Below are 26,116 nucleotides of genomic sequence, written 5' to 3' on the forward strand. Positions count from 1 at the left end.
GGTTCCGTAAGAGAGCAAAGAAGAGGTCTGTTGAGTCACCAGGTGTGGAAAAAGAAGTAAAGCGGTTGCTGAGCACGGATGCTGAAGCTGTCAGTACCCGTTGGGAGATAATTGCTGAAAACAAAACAAAAGAAACAGAAAATCAAGGCCTTGATATGTCTTCCCCAGGAATGTCTGGCCACAGGCAGGGCCATGACTCATTAGAACATGATGAGCTTCGGGAGGTATTCAATGACCTCAGCAGCAGCAAAGATGAAGATGAGACACAGCATCAAGACGAAGAAGATAGAAACATCATTGACACTGAGGAAGATCTGGAAAGGCAGCTACAGGACAAGCTAAATGAATCAGATGAACAGCACCAAGAAAACGAGGGAACCAATCAGCTGGTTATGGGAATTCAGAAACAGACTGATAACATGAAAGGCACGCTCCAAGAGATCCAGGACAGGGCAAAGCCACAGGAGGATCTCATCATGAAAGTGGAAAACCTGGCTCTTAAGAACAGATTTCAGGCTGTGCTGGATGAACTGAAACAAAAGGAGGACCGAGAAAAGGAGCAGCTCAGCTCCTTGCAAGAAGAGCTGGAATCACTCCTAGAGAAGTGAGGAGGGTTTTGATACTTAATTTCATTCCTGAGAGCCGTCAGCAGTGAAAGAAAAATTTTGTTTTCATCACCTGGACTAGATAGTAAAACTTTGCAGTAGTTCCCAGTTTCCTCAGCTGCCTTCTATTGGATTTGTCTTACAGACAAATATAACTGAATTTCTACCTCATTTGTCTTTTGGAACCACTTTGCTAGGTGTTTGTCCTGTAGGAAGTAGGAGTGTATAGACAGATAAATGTAGGGAAGTTGTAGGATTAGTGAAGTGAACAATTCAGCTTAGTAATTCATCACAGCTTCACTGTAGGACGTTGCTGCTGTTTCTCCATTTACCAGAGGCTGCCATTGCTACTCTGATGTCATCTGAGATAAATAAGTAGAGTCTACTCTGGAGGCAGTGAAGGTTGTTTGCATATGTTTTCCCATGCTCTAGCTATTCCCAGCTATTCAAAGCAGTTTTCCACATTTTGAATTGCAAATCATTTCATACAGTTGTTTTCACAATAAATAAAAGCAACCAATTTTCACCTTAAAAAAAAAAAAGCAAACAGAATGTAAAGTTGTTCACAAAATACATAACCCCCAAAGTTTAAGAAAGAAGTAAGTGAAGAAATAGTGGCAAAGGGAAAAATGAGTAGGAAGAATAATGATGTGTAATTTTCAGGGAGAAAATGTTCCTGTAGGGCAGTGTTGCTAGTGGTTACTCACTCCACGGCAGGACAGAGGACCAAGGATTTGGGACAGGTCATCGGGGCCTGACCTAGAACTGGTTAAGGTGTCCCTCCAGCCCCAGCCGAGGTTGGCCTCAGTGTCAGGCTGGCATCAGCTCAGCGCTGGTCAATGTTCCAACCCATCGTGCCCACACTCTGATGGTGGCCTGGGGCTCGCTCACCTGACAGTCTGGTCGTCCGGCCAGCTGGTGTTGCACTGGTGGAAGCTGGCCTTGCAGGCGGCCTGCAGCTGCTCGGGCGTGGTGAGGATGGCGCTGTTCTGCAGGCAGGCCCGCTGTGTCCTGTTGAAGTTCAGGGTGTAGTGCATGGAGATGGCTCTCTAATGGAACACGATGCCTGCAAGACACACGAGGGCGAGAGAGCAGCTCAGGCACAGCCTCCCATCACCCAGGCTTTTGCAGAGTTAGGGTAAGAGTCAAGGGGACTTAGTCAAGGGGACTGGGCTGTGCCTCTAGCTGATGGGTGGATCCTGTCTCTACATTTGCACCTGGTCCTTCTGCCTTTGCTGGAGCAGCTCCAGTAACGGGGAGCTCACTACTTCACAAGGCATCTTCTTGGAAACCTGTGATAATTCTGATAATTGGAAAGTTCTTTGACTTGAACTAAAATCTGCCTCCTTATCATTTTTTCTTGTCACTCCAGGACCCCATATTTGCTTTGCAGAAAGAGACACTCACAGCTCCACGCACCCTCAGCGCAGCGGCATCCTGGGGGGAGTCCTGTTTCAGGCACAGGCAGGAGTGGCCCATCATCGGCAGAGTCTCCCAACAGAAAAAAATCTGGTGCTGACTGAAGTCCTATAGCCAACCAAGGACACAACCAAATTCTTTGGTCCATCGAGAGAAAAGGAACTGGGGAGTCCTCATCCCTTTCTCTGGCTTCTGGAGCTGGAGGTGAGGGCAGGAAAAGACACCTGGGTGGAGAGTCAGGAGACTGCTCTGGTTCACCTCCAGAGAAACCTCAGGCAAGTCACTTAACCTCAGTTTGCTTGTCTATAAAATGGGGATGATCACAGGGCAACCAAATCACAGGATTTGTTGGAAGAACAGACTGTCATTTACACGTGACTGTAGCCCCAGAGTATTTAATTCACTTAAATTCCACAAAGAGTGGACTTATCCTCTCTGTTTTACAGAGGAAGCAACTGAAAGTTAAGTAATTTGACTGAGGTAAACCTTCACGGGGAGGAGCTGGGATTTGAAAGCCAGCCAGCCTGGGTGCACACCCGTGAGGATGCCATTCCGGTTCTTCTTGCAGGTGAAGCAGGGTCCCTGTGGGAGGCTCTCACCTTTCACCACCACCTCCAGGGTGGCCTCGCTGTCCTTGATGCTGTGTATCACCTCGCAGCGATAGATCCCAGAGTCCTTGGAGCACAGGTTCTGGATTTCCAGGGTGGGGTCGCTGGGGATGACCGGGTAGTTGGGCAGCGTGGCCTTGTCTTTGTAGGCACTGCTGACCCGCACCCGCCCTTCAGTGGCCACCAGCAGCACCACCTCCTTCTCCTTGGACATGCGGCTCCACTTGATTCTGGGGCCGAGGGGGGCGGTGGTCACAGGGTGCATGGGGCCGATGAAGTCGCAGGGCGTGGTGAGGGGGCTCCCAAGAGGACCCGCAGCGGGGATGATTCAGGGATGCTGACACTCAGCGAGTTGTCAGGGTCTGTGCGGGAGACATGGGGGTGGGAGACAGACCTGTTAGTGCCCAGAGAGGACCACCCAGCCTCCCTGTCAGTCCTCCTGGAAATGACAATGTCTACGCTGGGGGAGCCTCCTGTGCCACATGGAATTCCCTTTCCAGAGCAGCTTCCTCCAGATCCTTGGTCTCTGCACCTCAAGTCAGGAACTTGGAACCAGAAAGGTTTGCAGAGGAGGGCAGGGGGAACTTCAGAGAGGAGACCACCTCTCTGCCTCTCAAACTGGGGTACCCTAGGGCATGCCAAGCCATAGGATGTACAGGAATGATCTTCCCAGAGTGACAGCTTGACTCAAAGACTGGGGAAAAATTATTTTTCCATAGAATAAATTATTATTTTTTTATTATATTATTATTTTTTTAAGAACTTTTATTGAGATACAGTTAACAGACAATAAAGAGCATATATTTAGAGTGTACAATTTGGTATCCCAATCTCCCAATTCATTCCCCCCCAACCCTCCCTGCTTTCCCCACTTGGTATCCATATCTTTGTTCTCTACATCTGTATCTTTCTTTCTGCCTTGCATTTCCTCTTTCATAGTAGTTCACATTTGCCTTATGTATTGAGGTGCTCCTATACTGGGTGTATGTATATTTATAATTATTATCTCCTCTTCTTGGATGGATCCCTTGATCTTTATGTAACGTCCTTTCTTGTCTCTTGTAACATTTTTTATTTTAAAGTCTATTTTATCTGATATGAGTATTGCTACTCCAGCTTTCTTTCTTTCTTTCTTTTTAAACATTAATTAATTTATTTATTATTTATTGGCTGCGTTGGGTCTTCATTGCTGCGTGCGGGCTTTCTCTAGTTGCAGAGAGCGGGGGCTACTCTTTGTTGGGGAGCACAGACTCTAGGCGTGCAGGCTTCAGTATTTGTGGCACGTGGGCTCAGTAGTTGTGGCTCCCCGGCTCTAAAGCACAGGCTCAGTAGTTGTGGCATGCGGGCTTCGTCGCTCCACGGTATGTGGGATCTTCCCGGACCAGGGCTCGAACCCATGTCCCCTGCATTGGCAGGTAGATTCTTACCCTCTGTGCCATCAGGGAAGTCCCTCCAGCTTTCTTTTGATTTTCATTCCCATAGAATATCTTTTTCCATCCCCTCACTTTCAGTCTGTATGTGTCCCTAGGTCTGAAGTGGGTCTCTTGTAGACAGCATACATGTGGCTCTTGTTTTTGTATCCATTCAGCCAGTCTGTGTCTTTTGGTTGGTGCATTTAGTCCATTTACATTCAAGGTGATTATCGATATGTATGTTCCTATTACCATTTTCTTAATTGTTTTGGGTTTGTTTTTGTCGATCCTTTTTTTCTCTTGTGTTTCCCACTTAGAGAAGTTTCTTTAGCATTTGTTGTAAGGCTGGTTTGGTGATGTTGAATTCTCTTAGCTGTTGCTTGTCTGTGAACCTTTTGATTTCTCCCTCGAATCTGAATGAGATCCCTGCTGGGTAGAGTATTCTTGGTGGTAGGTTCTTCCCTTTCTTCACTTTAAATATATCATGCCACTCCCTTCTGGCTTGCAGAGTTTCTGCTGAGAGATCAGCTGTTAATCTGATGGGAGTTCCCTTGTATGTTATTTGTTGTTTTTCCCTTGTTGCTTTCAATAACTTTTCTCTGTCTTTAATTTTCGTCAGTTTGACTACTATATGTCTTGGCGTGTTTCTCCTTGGGTTTATCCTGCCTGGGACTCTCTGTGCTTCTTGCACTTGGGTAGCTATTTCCTTTCCCATGTTAGGGAAGTTTTCAACTATAATCTCTTCCAATATTTTCTCGGGTCCTTTCTCTCTCTTCTCCTTCTGGGACCCCTATAATGCGAATGTTGGTGCATTTAACATTGTCGCAGAGGTCTCTTAGTCCGTCTTCAGTTCTTTTCATTCTTTTTTCTTTATTCTTTTCCGCAACAGTGGTTATCACCATTCTGCCTTCCAGGTCACTTATTTGCCCTTTTGCCTCAATTAATCTGCTATTGGTTCCTTCTAGTGTATTCTTCATTGCAGTTATTGTGTTGCACATCTCTGTTTGTTTGCTCGTTAATTCTGCAGAGGGTCAGACTGGGCTGAGGTGGGATATAATTAGACTCCACATTAAACCATGGAAGGTATCGATAGGGAAGATGCAGCATTGCCAAATCCTGTTAGAAGGCAAAGATCTTCCTGGAATGAGGAAGAGACACTTTCACAAAATAGCACCTTTTATGGTGAGTCATACACTGAAGGGATCCTTTTATCCAGGAGAGCCTACAGGTTGAAAAGAAAACTGTTTCAGATATTTGTTGGTGGCAGATACATAACAAAGCAAGGAAGGGGGAGCAGGAATGTTTGGGGTCCAGCTCTAGCCTTTTGATGTCCTTGGCCATCACCACCAGGTCCTTCACAGAAATCTCCCTCTGCTGCTCAGCCCTGGCGCAGGACACAGCATGGTTTTAGTGGGGACAGCTGGAAGTGACAGCAGTGCCGGCTCTGCGGTTCTGTTTTGTTTTGCTTTGCTTTTTATAAATTTATTTATTTATTGGCTGCGTTTGGTCTTCGTTGCTGTACATGGGCTTTCTCTAGTTGCAGCGCACAGGGGCTACTCTTCATTGTGGTTCATGGGCTCCTCATTGTAGCTTCTCTCGTGGAGCATGGGCTCTAGGCATGTGGGCTTCAGTATTTGTGGCACAGGGGCTCAATAGTTGTGGCTCACAGGCTCTAGAGCACAGGCTCAATCGTTGTGGTGCACGGGCTTAGTTGCTCCATGGCATGTGGTCTCTTCCCGGAGCAGGAATTGCACCCCTGTCCCCTGCATTGGCAGGCAGATTCTTAACCACTGCACCACCTAGGAAGTCCGCGTGCAGTTTTTAAATCTCTCAACCAACCATTATGAACTGGTTGGGCTTTTGTGGGGAAACCTCCCCAGGGTATTGCCAGGGGCTGGATATTGTGGGTCCCAGAGCAAGAGCACGAATGGAGACGCACAGACCATTTGTCTAAATATTTGAAAGTCCACGTGTTGTTTCAATTAGACCTGCCGCTCTGGGTACAATTACTGTAAAATGGGTGAGCGAGGGGGAGGAAGTGATGTCATTGGAGACCCCAGGTAAAAGCCTGGTGACATGTCGACAGTCACCAACTGAGCCCTCACTTGTGTGGTTGGTGATGGAGGAAGGAGTGGGGCTGCTGCTTCTACAGCAGCTGGTTCTAGGTGGCAGCTACTGGTCATCAGGGGTCACTATGGGAGAGGCACCTGAGTGCCAGGGCTCAGGCAGAGGTGGGAGCTTCTGTCTCCACCAAGCTGGGTACCAGACGCAAGGGCGCTGCCTACTGGCTGAGGAGATCAAGGGGCTCTGTTTGCATCCACTGTGGGCAAAGAAAGTGTAGCTCAATGTGCTGGGCTGCTTCTCCAGGGCTCTGAACTGTTTGAAGAGGAGCCTTTTCTCCAGCTGCGTCCCCAGCACCCTGCCCCTCCACCAACCTCAGCTCATCCACCTGTTGCATCTTGCAGGGGAACTAGGTTCCCCCACACCCACCAGGTGTCACAGGGGAGGGGCTCCAATTCCCTGGGCCTTGGGCTCTCTATGAACTCACAGGAGACCCTGCCTGCATGGGTTCCTCTTGTGTGAGAGTGTGTGTGTGTGGTGTGTTTGAGGGAAGGGAGGGTGGAATGAGGGAGGTTGTGCTGTGCTGACAATGCAGGTCTGTTCTGAAGCCCAGAGGAAAAAATTATTACAAAGTAAAAGAAAGAAAATTTTGGCATTTCCAAGAATGCTTAAATAATTGTTGCTCTTCTGGCCCTCAGATTGTCAGTGTGTTTAAGAGCTCTGGGCTGAGTCCTTTTCACCACACTGTGTCCTGAGGGCAGGCTAGTGCCGTCCCTGTCTGTAAGGATTTCCCCAGGGTGTGTGGTGCCCTGGGGGACTCCACAGCGAGGCAGCAGAGAGGTACATTGGGCTTCAAGGAGAGATGGTGAGGATGGCATGTCGCTGCTCAGGGACACGTCCACAGGCTCACAACTCACAGCATTTCAGACACATGGAGGCTTCCATGGGGCCTCCCTGAGGGCTGAATTCTCTACCCCACAAATGCCTGATTATCTTATTACCCAGTCAGATCCCAGTGCACATGAAGAGAACAAACGTCCTTCTTATTTGGGGGCCACTCTCATCTTAATCAAATCGCGCTGGGCTGAGCCGGATGCGGAGTGTTTGCAGGATCCCTGGGCATCTGTCTGCCCTTGTTATCTGCCCAGGGGTTGAGGGCGCTTTGTCTTTGCGTGTGTGTTGAGCTGTGATGCTGCTTTAGCCATGATTGGCTCAGGTGCCTCTTCCCGACGGATGCAGGACATCACTCCCTGGGAGCAGGTGGGTCTTTTCTGGGGCTCCCAGAGGTTCAAGAGGAGGAGGAGCAGTGGGCTGGTTGTTGGAGGCCCAGGTTCTGCTCCCAGCTCTGCCCTTAAGTGACTGTGTGCTCCTGAGCAAGGCACCTAATCCTGCCGAAAAGGGCGCGGGCAGGACTCAGCCTGAGTCTTCACACCCCACAGGTTGTGCCCAGTGAGGTGCGGGTCATGAGATCGTTTGGGCAGAGTGAATACAAGCGGCCCTTCTCTGGCTGGGAATCGCTCCTCCCTTCCCTTCCCTTCCCTGGGGACTCTCACACTGTCCTGACCCTGAGGAACCAGATTCTTTCCTGGGGACCCTGCATGCCCTCTGTATACACACATCACAGATGTCAAAGGGCAGCCATGGTAACTTCCTCTGTGGTTAGAACAGACACACAAACACACCCTCATGTCCCCTGCCTCGGTCACAGTGAAGGTAAATGGGTAACTCCTTCTCAGGTTGTCCCTATATGACCTGTTACAGTAAATGTAAGTTTGAGTGCAGCGTCCCTCTTTCACGTTTTGGAACCCCCTCCACTGCACATCGGCCGCGTTCCTATTCTGGGGGGACATCCCACAGGCTTCCCTGTAAGTGGATGTTAGTCCCCTGTTTACACCTCAGTCATGGCTTCCCACGGAGTCCCAAATGCTTAATGTGGTACCCAAGGCTGTGAATGGCTTTTCCTTGCCAGATTCCGCATCTCTCTCTCTCTCTCTCTCTCTCTCTCGTCCATAAACGTTGCTCAGTGCTCGTGCTCCTGGCCTCTCCTCCTCACTGTGAGAAGTGCCCCACCCCCAGCAGAGCCCTGGCTCAGGAGCCCCTCATTTCCTCAGGATGCACACGCCACACCACAGTCAACTGTCTGAAAGGGGTTTAATCCAACTATTGGAGGATACAGCAGCAATCCACCTCCCCAAAGGTTTCAGTAGTCACCGTCTCGGGGTCATGTGATGGGGTTCCCAGGACTCCCTGAGTCACATGAGGAAAAGGGGACCATGATGATGAGTGTGGGTGTCGTTGTCATGAGTGACTCCTTGTCCTGCCTCTAGAGGACGCTCTTGTCTATCTGGGGACCTCTGGCACGTGGGGGGCACCACAGTGGGGAGCCCTGAGTGTGAGCCCAGGACTCTGCTCACCCACACCTGAGGGGAAGGTGGTGCAGGACTCACCTGACGTATTCCTGCAAGGCCAGCTTCCTACCCTGAGCCCACAGGTCTGCTGAGTGTCCTGGGGTGGATGACAGGAGGTCTATAGGAGCCCTGTAACTGGATGCAACATTTTGAGTTTACGTGCATGTGTATTTCTGGCATCGTCATTCTCAGTGGAATGTGTGTACCTAAAAAGGTAAAGAGTTTCCAAGGGGCTCTCTTCCATATCCCAAAGAAGTGGGGTTTCCTAATACTGCTGAACCAAACAGAGTCAGTGAGGGAGCATGGATGTGAGATTCTCTCTGGCTTGGTCCCTGGGGCAGTGACCTCCTTGGCATCAGGAGAAGCACATTCAGAAATGCTTGGCAGCCTCTCTGAGCGTTTAATTCCCCCAGATCATCTCCTTCTCAAACTGCAGAATCAGAGCATGCCGGGTGGAGGGACCTCTTTGGACCTTTGGCTCAGCTCCTCCCTCCTCCCCAGCCCCGGGCTCATCCTCACTTCCCAAGAGAGCTCTGGGCAGTGCTGCTCACAGGGTGGTCTGCGGATTAGCGCTGGTGGCAGCTGTGCCTGGTCCTCAATGAGATTAAGCACAGAGAGTGAGAGGGAGCGTTGAGAAATTTTCATAGCACCTTGACATTGTCCAAAGATCCCACAGTATGATCAGAGTCCGCCAGTGTGGCCTGGATAGGAGTGTGTTCTGATGGCACAGCTGCAGAGACAGGAAAAGTCATGACCCACGTGAAGGAGGCTGGGCCAGTGAATCAGAGCACTGCCTCCTTCATCCAGAATGTCTTGCCAATAAATCAACAAATAAAGTTAGGAAAACTAAACAGAGGACTTAGTGAAGAGGTAAAAAGTGTGAATTACAAAAGGACTGATACGTTAAATAATTGTCTTTTGTTTTGTGATAAAGTGGGAGCTAATTGTCAACAACTGTTGCTGCAGACAAAGTACAAACGTTATTAAGGGGAAGGTCCTGTAAAAATATTTAAACTATGGAACAAACTCCTGGAGATTCTGCAAGATAAGTTTGTTCCCAACTTTAAATTACTTAATTTTATTTTCAGCTGTGTCAGGTCTCAGTGGTGGCACCTGGGATCTTTCATGGGGCATGCCAGCTTTTCATTGCAGCACACGGGCTTCTCTCTAGTTGTGGCTCATGTGCTCAATAGTTGCAGCACTTGGGCTCAGTTGCCCCATGGCTTGTGGGATCTTAGTCCCCTGACCAGAGCTCGAACCCTTGTCCCCTGCATTGGAAGACAGATTCTTAACCACTGGAACACCAAGGAAGTCCCCTGGTCCCAATCTTTTAAACATGTCAGTTGGACAATCAGATTAGCTTATTACATTATATCTTCAGTATTTTTAATGACTTTAATACTAACCTTCTACTATGCTTTTTATTAGATTTTTTCATGTTATATGATTTTAATTAAATTAGCCACTCTATGAACATGTCAGAGTACTCCTCCTGAAACTTTATTTTTAAAGTCACATCATTACCCTTCTCAAAAATCTCAAATATTTTTTTAAAGGAAAATATTAAACTTCTCTATGTGACAATTAAGATCCTTGCAACTTGGCACTGAGTCCTTTTTCCTTCCTTATTGCTCATTGCTTTTTAAAAAATGATAATTGTATATATTTCAGGTGTATAATAAAATCTCATGGGAGTTATACCTTGCATTTTCCTCACTCATAACGAGTGAGCACTTTTTCACATGTTTATCTACCACTCACATATCTGTCTTTGCAAAATATTTCAGCCTATATTTTGCAGTCAAACTATGCCATTTGAACGAATGATTTATTTCTTTTATTAACTCATTTTTCCAATTTGGCAGTAACTATTGATTGGCACAAGTTATTCACTTTTCCAAAAGCACACAGTTACTCATTAGGTCAATTTAGTGCATCGAAATCATTTGTCTCTTGCATTGATTCTCATTTGTGTAAAACAGTAGCCATTCTCATAACCCAGAACCCCTGGAACAAGACTTAAAATTGTATAGAGGGTAAAATACCAAATTAAAAATTTTAAATTACAATTCTATGATATCTAAAGATAATAAAAAATTTTCACATTTAAATCAGTAAGATACACTAGAACATTTTAGGAAGTTTGGACTATTTGTAATTGGGTTGTTTGTCTATTTATTATTAAGTTGTCGCATTTCTTTTTATATTCTAGATACCGGAAATGAAAAAGATATTCTTTGTCATATTTTTTTAAAAGTTTCCAAGAAAGCTTGCCGACCTCCTGCTCTAGAGCACGGTGGGCACATGGATCCCAGGACCCTTTGTCATAATCCTGTGGTCCCCCAGGGTCTGACACTCACAGGTGAGGATCCAAGGGTGGTCAGTCTGAATGCCCACAGAGCCGGGAGGTAAGGAGATAAGTGAAAGGGATGCAGAGGACTAAGGCCCCCTGGAGAGGAGCAGCTGCATCCGTTGGGGGTGGTAGAAAAGCAAGACACAGTGGGAATGACACGGTCTCATGTCTATAAAATCGGGAAAAAATCCACAGATACACCCTACCAACATGTGTACATATATGTACACACATGTCTAAATATGATGTGAGAGCATGTGAAGTGTGCTGAAGGCTGTATGTGAGGTTGAGGACATGGATGCTCCCTGGATGGAGGGGTGGACGCTCCTGTGAGCAGGCAGGAAGGCTGGGCCTGCGGAAGAGGGGAAACCGGTCACATGTGAGATGATCAGAGTCCTGCTTTATGTCAATTATACATGAGAATAAGAAAAATAGAGAAAGATACAAAGATGAGAATGGAAAGCAATGTAAAGTAAAGGGCGTAGCAGCTGCAAAGTTCCAGCCATGCCCCCCTCCCTCAAGGGAACGCAGCCCAGTGACACCAGATCTCTGGGCAGGAAGCTGGGGTGCTGGGTGTCTTCCCCGCTTCGGGCAGAGGGCGTGACTTCTGGACTTCATCCGCTCCACAGCCTACCCTTGCAGGTTCTAATTGCAGAGAGGGCTTCCCTGAAACTCGGGGGCTGGAATGAGGTAGAGGACGCTCCTGCAAAAGGGCGTAAATTTTAATACAAAGACGAGTTCAGTTGCCAAGAGCCGCCCTTCTGCCCCAAGGGCTGCCCAGGCTGGCCTGTCTCCACCACAGCGGCAGGAAGGCCGTCCCCTTGGCGGTTCTCTGATGGCGACAGACCCCAGCCATGAGAACTCGGCTCCTCTGGGAAGGGGACCCCGTGTCGCCAGCATGACCTCCAGCCCCAGGCTGCACGCAGGGTGCAGACTCATCATTAGTGGTAAATCCAGGCGGAGGTTTGAAGGACGGAGATGAGCACATGGCCGGCCGTGGCTCCTCTTCATCTTTTAGTCTTTACCCGTCTGAAAATAATCGTAGGGCACTGAGGAATTCTTGGTGTCTTTGTGTTTTGCCTTATGCAAACAGGGTTCCTGGCCAGGGCTCTTCAAACAAGCTTGGTGGCAGTCTGAGGTAGCAAAGATTGAAGACTTTGCTCCTCTGGAAAGCTGAGGGGGTTCTCCAGGAGGGCTTGAGTGCTGGGCTTTCCTCCTGCATTTACGTCTCATGCCTGATTTTGAGGAGTGCAGGGGTGTGCTGCAGCAGGGGTGTAGAGGCAGGGCAGAGGGTGAGATGCCCGGCCTCGGCGGCTCTGTGTGTCGCAGAGAAAAACCTGGCCTCTGTTCACCAATGCCGAATAGGAATACAGAGACAGAGCCTTGGAGGCGTAGAAAGGAATAGCTTTATTACTTTGCCAGGCAAAGGGGGAACACAGTAGGCTCACGCCTCAAGAACTACCCCCCCCCCCTGGGGAATAGGGAGAGGTCTTATAGTTGGGGCTGTATAAAGGGGTCAGGGGTACACAAAAAGGATCAAGGCAATGACAGTCCTGCATTCTTCTGATGGGCTGGTGGTGAGTTAAGTAGAAGTCAGCATCATCAGCCTTCAGGTCTCACTGGTCTGGGGTCTACATGCTTGTGGGCAGCATACCCTCATTAATCATTAACGTCTCACACCTGGAGGGAGTTTTGACTTCTGCAAAATAGCTCAAAGATATTGTGTGTACTGTTGCTGGGGAAACAGGACCTGCCCCAAGGCTGCTCTTGACTGCTTCTCCCAGGTCTCCTGCAACCCCTCCCTTCACTAATTAACCGCTGCTTGAATCTGCCCACTGGAACTCAGGGAAGGTCATGGAGGCTGAATGAAGGCTGTTTTCCTATAATCAAAGAAATAGGGGACACAGAAAGGCTTTGTGCCCAGGAGCCCCACGGGACCCTGCTCCGTATCATGTGTTCAGGGTCTAGCATGGAGGGCAAGGTGCATTCAGTCCACGAGCCACTTACCACTCTTTCCCGTTGCAGAAGAGAGCCCTGGCTTGGGGTTAAAGAGGGGGGCACTGGTCCTGCCAGGGCTTGGTCTATGGCTTCTAGCCTTCTGCTGGCTTGGCCTTCTGCAGTGGAAACATGGGTCCCCCTGAGTTTGTATTCACAGAGGAGATTTGCTCACCTTTCCCAACGGTTGCCCAGTTACCAGCACAGAGGAATGGCATCCCGTGCTTCCCTCCAGCGTCTTTACCACACTGTATTGTAACTGGTGTGTTTACGTGTCCATATCCCTGTCACGTCTGTTGAATGCTGGGACTGCATTTCTGCCATGTCTATCACCAGGGTCTCGTGCATAGAAGGAGGTAAATAAATGAGTCCACTACCTCCCCCATTTCCCATGCAGCTGGAAGTGCCATATAATATCTGGGGAGCATTCCAGCTGTAATATTTGCTAGCGGGACTTTACACACGTCGGAGCGGCCAAAGCTAGTTTTGCATTCTTACGGCTAGTGAGCCTGACGCTGGCGCTGGCAAAATAGCGCCTTCCAGGTGTCTTCGCTGACAATGAGCAGGGGCCGATGGCTGCTGGATCTCTTATCCAGGCGACATGCTTGGGCTGCAGATGGCACCAGGAATGACGTGGAAGGGCAGCACTCATGCTTGGCAGTGGCCCTGAGATCCTGGGGATCGATTCATGGGGCCGAACTGGATGCAGCAAATGAGGACCCTGCTCTTTGGCGGCCCTTCTCGGGAGGACCAATGGCACCGGACTCAGAGATTGCAGTTCTTGACTGCCCAGCCCGTCCTGGTGAAATCTAGGCTAGGGGAGAAGAGCAGCCCCTTACCACATTTCTTGTGAGGCTGCATGGTGTGGTGGAAGAAAGAGATAAGGAAAATCGCTTCTAGGCTGTGGCCACTAGTTAACCTGTTACTCCTTTGGGATTCAACAAAAACAGAGGACCCAACAGGTTTGCTACTAGCTCAGGGAATAGTGAATTTGGCAGCTGCTTTGTTGGCCCAAGACCGTTTCCTCATCTCCAGTGAGAGCCACGGCACTGGCAGAGCTAGGGAGAGGTTACATAGAAGCCACTGAGGGTGGTGGCCTTGTTAGTTGCCAGTCATGAGTTTGGGGTGATTGCAGGGCAGGAAGATAGAGAACAAGTCTCTTGTGAGACGGCACTTGGCTGGATATCATGAGTAGAAACAAGGGAGCCTCGGAACAGTTGCAAAAGGAACCAACGGACCCGTTCCCAAGGCCCAGCGTACACGGCTTTTCCAGGCTCCACTGCCAGACACCATCACGTTAGCCTCCTCGGCTGTGGCCACCACCACGTGCCGCTACAGCCCTTTTTCTGGGAGAGGCTGTGCAGGGACCCTCAGCTGATACTCATGCAGTGTTTTCTGGCCCCGGTGGCTGGGGTGCAGCATGCAGGTGAGCTGCTCTACGATACCCAGACTTTGGAAGAGATTTTCCCTTTGTAGCAGGGCCTTCGTCTGCTCCAGCTCCTCCTCTTCCACAATTGCTTGCGGCTGCATAGTGTCCAGGTGTACTGGTAGCAGCGACAAGGTACATGAGCGATGAACGCAGGATCTCCAAGGATGAGTCCCCAGCCATCAACGAGGATGGCTGCAAGACGCCTGCCCACTCTCCCTCCGTCCCTTCCCTGAGCATGGTGGAAGGTTCCCTTTGCTATCTGCTTTCTCACCTCCTGTTCCAAAGGGTCAGGTTCCATCTACTGAGGAGGAGCTCATCTCTCACACAAGAGAAGGAGGGGACAGCACAGACTCCCTTCTCTAGGAGTCCCAACCCGCTTTCCTGCAGAAAAGCAAGAGCTGCAAAACCCCTGACACCTCTTTCTCCTGCTCCCGGTTCCTGTAAGCCATGTGGGTGGAAAGGCCGTGGAGCCGGGCCCTAGATTGGCTCTTCTCCCCTGCTGATACACCCTGGTTCTGGTCCTTGGTTTCCTTTCACCTCTTATTGCCTGAGGTCTCCTGCTGTTGCTGCTTAAGGTGGATCTCTTCTAGTTTCTGCCTGACAAGACACAGCAGCTTCAGATACCGGAGAAATTGTATTCGGGAGAAAGGGGGTGCGGGGAAATGGGGATGGGGGAAGAGTAGGAAATTGATCTGTTTGGGGACTGATGGGAGAGGAAGGCATGGGAAGATGGGGAAACCTACTAAAAGAATCATTAGGAGTCTGATAGAGGGAATTCCTTGGTGATCAGGGGTTAGAACTTAGTGCTTTCACTGCCGCAGGCCTGGCTTCAATCCCTGGTCGGGGAAGGTCCCACAAGCCGCATGCTGCAGCCAAAAAACAAACAAAACAGGTGGGAGGGAATCTCAGCTTTGTAATTCAACTATACTTCAGTAAAAATAAATTAAAAAATGTTTAAAGAAAGAGTCTGATAGAATTTATAACTCCCTTCCTCTTTCCTGGAGTGTCTGGCTTCCTCTGCACCCTGTTGAGGAGCAAGTCAGCTTCAGGCTTTGCCCCCACATAGGGGGACAGAGGAGGATGTAGGGCTAAGTACCTGGCACACTCTTTTCTGGCCTGGGAGGCAGCAGTCTCCCGAAAGAGGGACACATTGTGCTTGAAGAAGGGCACGTACGTCTCGGTGTCAGGCCCAGGGTAGATGCGCAGGTGTCCCCCCAGGTGGGAGTCCTCATAGGGGTCCTGGACCAGCATTGCTGCATGGACGGACTCATTTGGTTCTTGTCTGTGGAAACCAAGCTCAGGGTGAGTCAAGGGAGGACTGAGAGAACGTTCAGTAGGGAGAGGAAGGCTGGCTGAGGCTTTGAGAGCCTCCTGCCAGCTTCATGGCCTTTCGGGCCCCGCCCACGTGGCCAGTCTCACCTGTGTGTAGCCATGAGAACAGGCTTGCCTTTCAGAAACATGGTTTTCATCTTAAGTGCAATGGCGTCCACTTGTAAACTAGTACTCCAAGTTATAGTCTTTTGGGTTTCTAATTACAGAGTAGTATTTAATTACTACTCTATACAGTAGTTAATTACAGAAAATTTACAAGAACAAAAAGAAGATAAAAACCTCATCTTACCATGAAACTGGCATATTGGCTATGAGGATGAACTCTAGGGCAGGACTTACTGAGTTTGAACCCTGGCTTTGCCACACTTTACCTTGTTCTTTATTCCTTCCTTTCCTTCCTTCTTTGTTTTAGATGAAAATGGGATTATACAGCATTTTTAAATGGCTGCCTAGTATCCTACTGGTTCTATGATTGTACTTTTATTAACTTCAGTAGTTTTCAACCTTTTTTCCGCATTGAAAGACATGATTCCTAACGGTCATGTGCACTGTCCAGTCTCGTGGGAATACCTGGGGTATTTACAGTTACACTTCACCTTCATTCACACAGACACTTGAGTGCCAACTGTGCGCCGGGTCGTCAGGGTGTCATGGCAAAACACACACACACTGGCCTGCATATCACAATGTAAGTGGTGAAGTGATGCCATTACAGGAATAATCCTCACTGTACTCAAGTTCATTTTTTTTTATTGATTGACTGACTGATTGATTGGCTGTGTTGGGTCTTTGTTGCTGCACATGGGCTTTCTCTAGTTGCAGCGAGCAGGAGCTACTCTTTGTTGCGGTGTGCGGGCTTCTCATTGCTGTGGCCTCTCTTGTTGTGGAGCACGGGCTCTAGGTGAGTGCGCTTCGGTAGTTGCAGCACATGGGCTCAGTAGTTGTGGCTCACGGGCTCTAGAGCGCAGGCTCAGTAGTTGTGGCGCACGGGCTTAGTTGCTTGGCGGCATGTGGGATCTTCCTGGAGCAGGGATCAAACCCGTGTCCCCTGCATTGGCAGGCGGATTCTCAACCACTGCACCACCTAGGAAGCCCAATCTTATGCTAATTTTAAAAATCAATCCAATTGTTGGGTTTGTGGCCAATTACCTATGACAAGTACTTTTGGGTTGCCTTGGTGGATTTCTCCCCTCTAGGGCTCTAATTGGATGGCCCTTAGGAAAATGACTCTAGAAAAAGAGAAAAAAAATTATAGTCCTGTTCGGCAGATCCCCTCACCTGACTAATGAATAATACCTGCTCTGACCCTGGCCATAAATTCAAATTTTCTTTTAAGGTCACTCAGGCTCAATCAGAATGACAGCTCTAAGTCTCAAACAACTGTTACGTACTCTCGTCTACTAAAGGGAAACTTCCCACAATTATGGGATGGATTTATGTGGTTAACACCAGGTTATAATCATTTAAGTTTAAAAATACTCCTATGTTGGGAACGATTAAGTCATACTAATCAGCCCAGTAACATCAGGAAATTAGGCTGGGTGCCTTATGAACAATGCCTACATGTTATTATTCTTAGAGACAGTGACTGGTGTGGAACTGACTGAGTCAGATGACCAGAGATTCACTGGGTTGCACCTACTGGACCTCATTGGATTTGTGGTACTAATGTATTGCCTTGGCTTCCACTGGGAGGGTAGGAAGATGTACCCTAGGATTCCCATGGACTCAGGGTCATATATGTAACAAATTAGAGATGACTGGCACGAGCTGATGGGTCAAGAGATGTATATTCTGCTGGTATGACCATTTAACAGCTATTTTGTGCCTTCTAGTCAGCCATTCTGAAGCCTTGACAAAATTCACTCAACAGGCTTTAAAATGATAGTAACCAGACTATTAGCCTATTGAATTCTGAGGTCTCTGATGAGAAAAGCGGTGCTATAAAACCACATGGCCCTTGACATCCTTACAGCATCTCAGGGAGACACTTGTGCCATAATTCAAACTGAATGCTGTGTTTTCACACCTGATAAATCCTCTAATGTAACACATTTAATGAAGCCTATGAAAAATTAGATTTCTGTCTTAAGTGACCACTCCCAAGTCTTGGTGAGCTCTTCCAAAAACTGATTTGGTGTGAGAAGCTCGTGGCTTAAGTATTTACTTGTAACTCTATTGACGTTACTAGCTATATTATTTGTATTTTGCCTGTTTTTCAAGATTATTGTTTCTTGTATTACTAAATGTGTGACTGAACCGCCAACAAAAATAATGATGACTAGGTTACTTGAAGCAATTGATCAAATATATCGTTCTGTGTGTGACCAATGACTGTAATAGTGTAACTCTGGATATGGGAAGATGCAACAAGAGGGAATTTCTCCTGGACCATAACAGCTTAGGAATACAGGTGGTCCAGAGAACTTTGACTTTTATTACAGAGACCTAGCCCAGTACTGGCACATTGAGTGTGGCCTATTGGCAAAAGCTTCCTCAGACCTGGGAATGAGCCTTCCTAGCACCGTGGGATGAAATGCCTCCCAAAGCATGGTCGAATTTATGACCATGAGGGGGCCCCGTCAACTATAAATTCGAACGTGCCATCTGCCTGTGCAAGAATTAAATCACTTTGTGCTGCTGTAGCTGCTGACCTTCCACATCCCCTGAAGGGAATGCAGGCTGGAGATCGGGAATGAGGCACTCTGGGCTTTGGAAAATGGGTGGAACAGGTCTTCAGGTGGTTAGATGTCTTCAGGAGCTGATTTTATGAGCCCAACCCTTGCATCCCCTCATATCTAGAAAAGCACTAAATCCCTGCACGGTGATGTCTGCTCCTCGTGACGAGCAGAAAGCCCCTACCAAAAAAAAAAATGTATTTGATTACATACACTCCTCCTGATGTGGAAAAATTTGGAGTTCATAGCTTTATGCCTGCTCGCCTTTGTTTGAAAACCCTTTGCGTGTAACCCCTAGTAACGCCCGTGCTCTGTAATCACCTGTAACCTATGGAGATTGAGTAGCCAATCTATTAATCCAATCAATTAATGCCAACTGTAGCCAAGCAACTAATGCCAATTGTAGCTATGTGTTTTAACCTATATAAGGAGAGAATTCACCTAGAACGGGGCCCAGGATTTTGGAGCGTTGGCTCGTCTGGGTCCGCTGGCTCAGTAAACCTGAATTCTCCAACTCTCTGAGTGTGGTGCTTGCTTTCTCGTGGGATCGATTTGTGCAACACTCCTTTACCAAGAATACATATATGTTAATCTTCCTTCTTGCCTCTTTGGGACAGTTTCTCAGAGCTATCTGAGATGCTGTCTCCCGGGCTGCGGTCCTCATTTTGTCCCCAATAAACTCAACTCGCAACTGTCATGTGCAACTTTTTTTTAAGTCGACAACTCCAATATAAAATAAAAAATTAAAAAAAAATAATGCAATTGGCTGTGGTAAGTTTCCAAGTTCAACGCACAGAAATGTATTAAACTAATATATATTAAATTAATATAAAATATTAAATTTATATTAAAATATTAAAATAACATGATATAGTGTAAATTAATAATATAACCAACAATGCATTTGAAGAGTAGACAATAAAACTATGGAAATTAGTAACTAAGTCACAACACAACAGAACAAGGTAAGAAATCCTCTATTATTTTGAACATCGCTGCCTCAGGAAAGGTAGGTCTAATCAGAGGGTGCCTGTAGACTGAGGACTCCAGAGACTTCTGGATCATTTCAGGCATGTTAAGAAAACTCCTAGGGAAGTCTGGAGAACTGCTTTTTCAAACAATTTAATCGTTAAATTTACTTTTAAAGGAACCCTGGAGAAAGACGAAAAGCTCAAGGCACCACAACATTGCCCCTAGAAGGCATTAGTTTTGGACATCAGGGCCTGAGGTGAAGAGATCTTAGCTCTAATCCGCCTCCGCCTCCGCCTCCCCTGCCCCCAGGCCACTTACCACTTCATGGTAGGGGATAAACAATCTCCCTGCATATGTGCCTCAGCTTTGCTGGTCCTGGAACCAGGATGCAGCCAACACTTCAGAACAGCTTCAGCAGGGAGAACGTGCAACGGACATCCTGGACTTAAGAATATTTGTCAGTGCATCTTTACCACTACTCAACTTCGCCCAGTTGGTGTTCACTCCCCGCCCTCGGGGCCCAGTTGTAAGAGAGAAGATGCAAAGAGAAACCAAACAGTGTCCTTGGAGAAGATGGAAAAGCCAAGTCCTTGCACAAAGGTAGGTTTGCAGAAAGACTTGCTGGAAGTATAACTTGGAAGAGCTAGGTTGGACTCCACATTAGATCTGTTTCTTTGACTTTAACCTTTGCTTTTTGTTGCTTTTGTTATTATAATCATACGTGATTACCTGCCTCAGGGAACACTGTCCCTCTGCCTGAAGGTTAAACTAAAGAGCCTCTGTTGAGCTCACAGGCAGACAATCTGCCCTGCCCACCTGTGTGAATGGCAGAAATTAACACATCCCCTCACAGAGGCTGGTTGTTTCCAGAGATCTTCCGCAAGACTGATGGCCCTTTCACTTTACTTCCTCACAGCCTCTCCCTCTCTGAGTCTATAAGACAAACTGGCATCCAGACCCCAGTAATGTTTTTTTTTAGGAGACACTAGTCTGCCATCTTCTCGGTTTGCCGGCTTTGTGAATAAAGTATTCCTTGCCTCAACACCTCGTCTCTAATTGATTGGCCTGTCTTCCAGCAAGCAGAGCGAGCTTGGACTTGGTAACAAGACTATCTTTCCTACACTGAGGAGGATCAATTGGATCAATCGTTGCTGGGGAGCTCCTTGGATATTAAGCCAGGGAGAAGGATCCCATGACAGAACTGGCCCTTGGGATTTTTGAAAAGGACCCTAAGGTCATCCTCTCCCTCCTGCTTTCAAAGGCTCAGGAACTGTACTTTCTGTACCTCTGACACCCCCTCCACTCAAAGGAGCACCTGGTACCCAAGGTGGGTTGTGGGGAGCAGGGAGAGGGGAAAAGGAGGGAGCCGGACAGGTTGAGTCTGGGGGTTGGAACTTGAGGACTGTCTGTTCCATCCCAGGCACCTACCTCTCTCATGGGGCGAGATACAAGGAGTTGCTAGGTGCAGATAAAAGCTCTCTGTAAAGGACAGGCTCCTTGCTTGTTATGATAACACCCCCTCCCCTTAGGATCGCAGGAAAACATTTAGGATGTATCAATCAAACACTCGGGATTGCTTTGTTCATTGAGATTTTAACTTTTAGAATGTGTGACCATCAAGTCCTGTGTATCACGGAGGCCAATTTGCCACTTTTCATATTTTCAAAACATTTTCCAGATCAGTTGAAGACATAGCCAGTGAGATGGCTGTGACATTTTTTCTTCTTCTCCTTTGAGAAGACATCAAGTGTCTCAACTGAAATCTCAAGGCTGGCCAAGGAGGCACAGACCCCAGGCTGGTGTGGATGCCGCCACGTACTTCAGTGCTGACAGCAAAGCAGGTGGGCCTCCACCAGAGAGGACGTGAAGAGAGTCTTCAAAGAAACAGAAAATCCATTGCAGCTTTACAGTCTTGATTTTATTTATTTATTTTTTATGTCCACTTCCCAGCCCCAGAGAGTATTAGACTGCTAGAGGGAAGGACACTGTGGAATCTCCATGCTGGCTACTTTCCAACAACATATTCCTGGGCTCTGGACCTGGAAATAACCAAAAATAATTTAATGAGTGTATGGAAATTATTCATCAACCATTTACCAAGCCCACGCTGTTGTAAAGGGCACAGGGCTTAATGCTGGGTATAGATTAATGATACTGGAAGATTCCATTCTCATGTACCGTCCCTAACATCTTTCCAGAATCATCTGTCCCAAAACATAAACCATCTCATTTCCTGGGCACGCTGTCAGGACAGAAAAAGGAAGAACTAAATTTTCCTCCAAAAACACATTGCAAAATCCACACAAAGGAAATACACATTTTAAGAACTGAAGTAAAATAAGAGATAATAATAACAGCTAACATTTGAGTCTGTAGTACATGCCATGCACTGCTGTATATGTTTCACATCTATTAGCTCATTCAATCTTCACACTAACCCTAGGAGTCAGATGGAGTAAAATGTTTATCCCCATTTGACAGTTGAGGAAATTGAGAGAGAGAAAAATTAAGGAGCTTGCCCAAAGCCACATAGAGGCAAAGTGGAAACCCAAACCCAGGCAGCAGGCCTCAGAGTCTGTGTTCTTAACCACTACCCTCCACTGCCTTTTTCTTTGTGCTGCTCTTCATTGAAAAACACCGGATCCAGTGGCTGTCACTTTACTTCCTAAATGAATCCATGGATTTCATGAGATTATGGGTAAGGCTGACGGCTACCTTATCAACATTGACAAATCCTATTGAAACTCATCTAGAACTGTAGCCAGTTAGATACGTCACAGAACTTTAAAATGATGATGGTTTCATCACCCCAGCTTTTCAAACACATTACCTGCTGACCATTATCAAACTCTTGTGCCAACTGAGTTCAAAACAAAAACCTAACGGGTGGTTTCAGGATAGAAATTCCAGAAAAGGATCCAATTTCTCCTAAGTTCCTGGTTTCCAGTAAAGCAGAAATAACTAGATGATGCCACGTCAGCCGCTGGGATTTCTCAGCCGGGCCCATGAACGTGGACTCCATCTATGTGGACATCCCTGGGGCTCTCCTTGCTCCAGAACCTGCAGGACTTTCTCTGCTCAAGATCCAGTCTCCACTCTGGGCAATTACACACAGAGGCTGTCAGGCTCCCTCTGAGAAAAGCAAACTTCTCTAGACCAAGCACCCAGAAGCTGTGAGTTCCTTGCAATGGGCTGTAGCTCTCACCACCAGGAAGAGGATCGTAGAGTGCCGAGACCAGCTCGGCGACTCGAGGTGAGTGACGGGTGCCGCAAGCTTGAAGAAGACACAGACACAGACTGAAGAGAAAAGTGGGACCGGGGGGCTCAAGACCTCTCGGATCAAGAGCCCTGCTGACTCATCCCAGGCTGCTTTTATTGAGTTCGGGGGCTAACATTCTCAGGTTACACTCATAAACAATCAAAGGCCTCACATGACTGAGGCAATGATCTTTGTTTACTTCCTGGGTCTGAGTTGAGCAGGTGTGGATTTGAGCTGGTCGTGGAGAGCAAAACAGCCCTGGGGGCAGGAGACCTCTCTCAAAAGGATTAAGGGTCTGTGCCCCACCCGTGTTGGCCCCTCTGCGACTGTGCCTGTCTTAGGTTGTGCCTCCCTTGAGGCATCTTACCCGTCTCTGGCTAACCAGTCATCCTCCAGGGCCAAACACGGTGATATAAGGAAGGTTCTATGCACCACCCCTGTTGGCCCCTCTGCGGCTGTGCCTGTCTTAGGTTGTTCCTCCTCTGAGGAATCTTACCCGTCTTTGGCTAACCAGCCATCCCTCAGGACCAAACAGGGTGATATTAGTCTCCACGCCCCGCACCCTCAGCTCCTCCACTGCTCAAGCAGGACATTCTGAATCCCATCGCTCGGCCCACATACTTCAACATTTTCAAGGTTTCAGAAAGGTTCCAGAATGTCTTCCCACAGTAGAGGCTGCCCAGTGGCCTTGCACCCAGCCCACAGACCTTACATCTTGTTCCCCCTCCACGTCTGCTACTGGCAGGCGACCCCCAGTGGGGGTGTGGGAGTGGGTGAAGGGAGAAGTAGGGTGTCTCCCACCCAGAGAGAGTCCGAGTCCTGTGGGCTTGGTTCTCTTGTTGGCTAGGTTCTCTTATTCCAGTCTGTACATCTCACAAGCTGCCAGGAGCCCCAGGAGGAGAAAGGGCCATTGTGGGTCATTTTCTTTTCTATTTTCCAGCAGAATGCTGGGCTTCTAAAAGGAAATCTTAATTCTGAGCCTTCCCAACCCAGGAACTCTTGGCAGGAGACTCCAGGGCCCGTCCAGGCACCAGGTAGCTACCCAGAAGACGCTGGAGCCCAAGTAGCTATGGGCAACATCGCGTCTCACCTCTGGGAGCCTGGGTCGCAGCCTTGGAGGCCCTGGCAGGAGGGAGCCTCCCCAGGGGTGGCGGCTGCTGGGCTTCTGAACTGACTCTTCCTTGGGACAGGCAGGTGCTCTGTCTTCTTGTCTGCGGCTGCCAGTGTAAACGAAGTTAGACCACTCTCCTCCCCGGGGCCGGCAGGCTTTTAGCACCACCGTGGAGGCAGAGCACCTCCCTCACTGCCCAGGGAGCATCCTTGGTCATCGCTCCCCATCCAGGGCTCATTTCCCCAAAAGAGGCATCCCTGAGGCTGCCAAGCAGCCCCACCCCCACTCCCTTCTTCCTTGACATTGGGTGTCCTTGGAAGCATACTCCGCTCCATCCTCCCCCATCGCTGCAACCCACTGCCACAACCCCCAAACCAGCCGCCTCCCCGGCCGTTTTAGCACGTTCTCCCCAGTTTCATCCACACTCACGTTCCTGCAAACGCCCTCGCCAGATCTCACACTGCCTCTTGGGGGACACTGGCTGTGGGTCAGGCACATTCACTAAAGGCTTTCTCAATAGCAAGCAAGCTCACGTGTGACCCCAACTCCTCCAGGCCCCCGGCCACACGGCTTGGGCTCTCGCTGGGTGGGAGACACCCCGCTTCTCCTTTCACTGTCCCCCCCCACCCCACCGGGGGTCGCCCACCCGTTGCTGGGGAGGGAGGGGAGCTCTGTCGTACTGTACTGAGGCAACACGTCCAGGTGGGACACAGGCGCGTGCTGGGGCCCCAGGTGCTCTGCAGACACACCAGCCCGCCACCCCGGAGGGACCAGGGCTGCCTTCCTCGGGCATCCCAGCCGCCTCCCCTCCACGGGCCTCCCCTCAGAGTTCTGAGAAATTCACTTTCCAAGCAAGGTCCTGGGCTCTTGTGTCCGGGGCCAGAGGTCAGGCTCTCATTGGTTTCAGGCTGCGGGTACAGTGGTGGGGGTGAAGGGCCAGCCGCTGGTGGAATGGAGAGACGTAGAAGGAGGGGCCCTTAGGAAGGAGGCCCTGGCCCTCCCCTGCCTCCGCCCCTAGATCATGGTTTGCTCTTTCCAAGGAAACGTCTCATGTAGTACGTCCTGCTATGGCTTCTCCTCTGGCTCTGATCTTGATGGGGAGACACGCTGTTGTGCCTGTTGGACCCCGTGCTGCCTTCAACGTGGGCTCTGACACCAGAATCACCAGGGTCTCCTCAGAGGACACCTGGTAGCTGAAACCCTCTTTTGCCAGGAGCCAGCAGCCCTGGTGCAACAGGATTTCCAGACTGAGAAGCCCGGGCAACATTCACTGCCATTTGTGAACCAGCCAACGGAGGCTCCTGCTCTAGCTCCCCTTCGACAGCCTTCTAGGGGAGAAACTGCAGGATTCTGACTCCAGGGGCCCCCAGTCAGCAAGCTCAGAGGCCTCAACAGCGCACCCGGCAGCTCACTTCTGAGCGCCTGTGCTTTCCCCAAAACCACAAATTTCTTAAGGATCAAATCCGTTCTCTGGCCCAACATGGTGGCCACTCTCCATTCAGCCTGGACGTGAGGGAGGTGTGCCCCCGACCCGGACACCCCTCGCCCCATCTTCCCCCCACCCCCTACCCCCCACCAAGTGGGGAGGGAAAGCCATGAGACACAGGTGTAGAAGGAAGACCTAGAGGAAGAGGAAGCCAATGGCCTTCTACTGAGTCTTGCTTAGGGTTCTTGGTGGAGGTGGTCCAGCCACAAAGGGAATTTACCCTCTTGTGGAGAAAGGAGTTGAACTCACAGAAACTCTCTGAGCCCAAGTTTCCTCAAGTGTAGTATGAGGACAGCAGACTCCACAGTTCCCAGGCACCCTTCTGTGGTAGACACAGTATTGCTTCCCCGACAAAGACGTCCATGTCCTGTTCCCCAGAACCTGTCAATATGTTACGTCACATGGCAAGAGGGATTAAACTTGTGGATGGAATTTAGTCTGCTACTCAGATAACCTAGAAATGGGGGCGAGGTGGGGGATGTGATCCTGAAGGAGCAGGTGAGCCCAGTGTAATCTCCAGGGCCCTTGTGATGGAAAGAGGGAGGCGGGAAGGTCAGAGTCAGAGAGAGATTTGAAGATGCTGGCTTTGAAAATGGAGGAAGGGGCCGTGAGCCAAAGGATACGGGCGGCTTCCAGAGTGGGAAAAGGCAAGAAAACAATGCTCTTCTAGAGCCTTCTGAAGGAACACAGCCTTCCCAGCACCTTGATTTTAGCCAAATGGGACCCATTTTGAACATTCTGACCTCCAGAACTGTAAGGTAATAAATTTGTGCTGCTTTAACCCACTCCACTTCTTGTAATTTGTTACAGTAGCAGTAGGAAGCTAATTCACTCTCCATACCTAGCATCCACACCACAGTTTCCCATCGCCTCCAGCCCAGGGCTCCGTCTCCTCTTTCTGTAAGTCACAGAGCCCCAGGTACCAGGACTGCTAAGACTCAGAATCCCAATCCTAGTGCAACCTCATATCAAAATATTTATGTGCTCT

The 26,116-nt window shown here is 48.8% G+C and overlaps 2 pseudogenes; both read right to left on the reverse strand.

Moving 5' to 3' along the window:
• Positions 1-1,492: 1,492 nt before the first annotated feature.
• On the reverse strand, positions 1,493-2,897 carry LOC130844531 (aggrecan core protein-like; annotated as a pseudogene).
• Positions 2,898-5,163: 2,266 nt separating this feature from the next.
• Positions 5,164-26,116, reverse strand: part of LOC130844532 (tubulin polyglutamylase TTLL13-like) — a 40,527-nt pseudogene continuing 19,574 nt past the window's right edge.

Source organism: Hippopotamus amphibius, chromosome 2 (assembly GCF_030028045.1).
Source record: "Hippopotamus amphibius kiboko isolate mHipAmp2 chromosome 2, mHipAmp2.hap2, whole genome shotgun sequence".
Lineage (NCBI taxonomy): Eukaryota > Metazoa > Chordata > Mammalia > Artiodactyla > Hippopotamidae > Hippopotamus > Hippopotamus amphibius.